The sequence below is a fragment of the Austrofundulus limnaeus genome, unplaced genomic scaffold, assembly GCF_001266775.1.
Source record: "Austrofundulus limnaeus strain Quisiro unplaced genomic scaffold, Austrofundulus_limnaeus-1.0 Scaffold1089, whole genome shotgun sequence".
Lineage (NCBI taxonomy): Eukaryota > Metazoa > Chordata > Actinopteri > Cyprinodontiformes > Rivulidae > Austrofundulus > Austrofundulus limnaeus.
Genome location: NW_013953491.1, coordinates 10485 through 12765, shown reverse-complemented (window position 1 = coordinate 12765; position 2281 = coordinate 10485).

Below are 2281 nucleotides of genomic sequence, written 5' to 3'. Positions count from 1 at the left end.
GTGTGTGTGTGTGTGTGTGTGTGTGTGTGTGTGTGTGTGTGTGTGTGTGTGTGTGTGTGTGTGTGTGTTCACAGAGACATCCTGACGAGGAAGAGTGTGCAGCAGGTCTTACCTTCACTGGAGGATGAAGAAAGACGAAGGTTGTTCTTGGAGATGGTTCTGATGGTTCTGATGGTTCTGATGGTTCTGATGGTTCTGATGGTTCTGCTGGTCAGATCAGTCTGCTGCCTGTCTGAGCCTGATGCTGTCCTCTCTCCTCATCTCTGCTTAATATAGCAGAGGTAAGGAGGGGGCGGGGCTAATCGTCAGGTCCAACCAGCAGGTGATGAGACCTGAGCCACAGCCTCTGATCAGGATGTAATAAATATTTTAATTTCTTTCTTCCAGCTCTCAGTCTGTTTCACACATTACAATAATTAAACTAGTTTGTTTAAACACGAGTAACATTTAATTAATTTGCTTTTTAGCTTATTTTGCTCAAATATTCCAGAACAGAATTATCACTTGAAGTAATTTTCTCTTTTCCTTTAGTTTATTTTAAATTATAGTATATAAAAAACAACTGAATCTATTAAAAGCCCAACATTCCTTTAAAAAGAGCACAGCAACTTTTTCATCCAAGATTTCTTTTTTGGATGTTGCTAAAAGGAATAAGACTTACTTCTGAGCACATTTAAAAAATAAAATCCCACCTAATCACCACATTTGTGTCTGTCAAACTGACTGGTTCATGTTTTATGGTTTTTTATCTTTGATTAGCTGTGATGCCGTTAGTCACAGGTAAATTATRTTTAATAACTTCTCTGATATCGTAGACAATAAAACATGCAGACAACAGTTCATCAGAGTTAAGTCAGAACATTTTATTTGTTACAAAATGCTTCCAGGAAGTGTTCARACATTCCAACATGCCTTTCCTTCATTTGCATATTAGGACTGAAAGAATGTTTATGTAATAATAATCACAATTAAAACGAAAGGTCAAACTTGTTTTGTGTTAAAATACATTTTCTGGAAGTTACCGTTCTGAAATTAAAACACTGAATTAATATTTTAAACAACATTTTCCTGGTGGTGGCAGATATCATTAAGTCTGTCAGTCTGAGAGAAAACAACAACAACAACGAGCTTTTCAAATAAATAAGTTTAATTAAATTAAAATCACAAGGTTTTATTTTTATTCAAAAGTAAATAAAACAATTCCAATGTGCAGTTTGTTGTTTGAAACGTGCTGCTGAAGACATAACGTTTATAATAATATTGTAATTATTAATATTACTACTTATTTAATGACGTATAATTATGGAGGTGATTATTGATATGAAAATACTTGTTAAGTCATGTATTTAAAGGAGGATGTGTGTCAGGAGTCTGAACAAAGCAGCTCACATTCCTGTTCAGAGGCAGTAATGTTGGAGGTATTCAGGTCAGATAAATCAGCTGAATGTTTAAAACAACACATTCAGATAAAACTTTTTATAACAAACCCCAGGCCCTCTTTGTATTTCAATAATCTCTGCAAACATTTGTTTTTTCTTCATTAATAAACCCTTAATGAATGTTTGATGAGGGGATTCAAGTTGAAGTTTTCTGAGGTTGTTTTTTTATAAACAGCAAACATAAGAAGATTTTCTTCTTCTACTGTTCAGTAACTGAATTACTTTGTTTTTTGAAAACTTTTGGAAAACTTTGGAAACCTCACATAAATCACTTCAGAATGAAAATAGCCAAATCCATTTCAGCACTGTTTATTTATTTAATGCAATAATTGTTCAACACCTGATCGATTCTACTGAAGTCTGGAGGAAAGCATGTAAAACAATTACACATTCTGTTTTTATTTTACAGAAAACAGCTATAAGAGTTATCACTAGAAAACATTTATCAGTTGAAATGATTAAAATTGTATGAGGTGGTTGAATATTATATTTTGCAGGTCATGTATAAAACTCACAAGTATCCAATTAAACTTTGTTAAGAGAGAAAGTAATTATAATCATAAGGGTCTAGAGATGTTTGTAAAACCTAAACTTTGAACAAATTTGAAGGACAGATGTACACCCCCTCATGAGTCATGACTGGTTTTTACTGTAATTTCATATTTTCCTGTGCAGTATCTTGCTTTTATTTTCATTTTTATCTGGTTTCATTTTGATAGTCTGGGACAGTAATTATTATCCTTATTTTTATTTTGATCTTTGTTTATTTTTTAAAGCAGTGTGGTTTTCGTCCTGGTCGTGGAGCACTGGACCAGCTCTACACCCTCAGCAGGGTCCTGGAG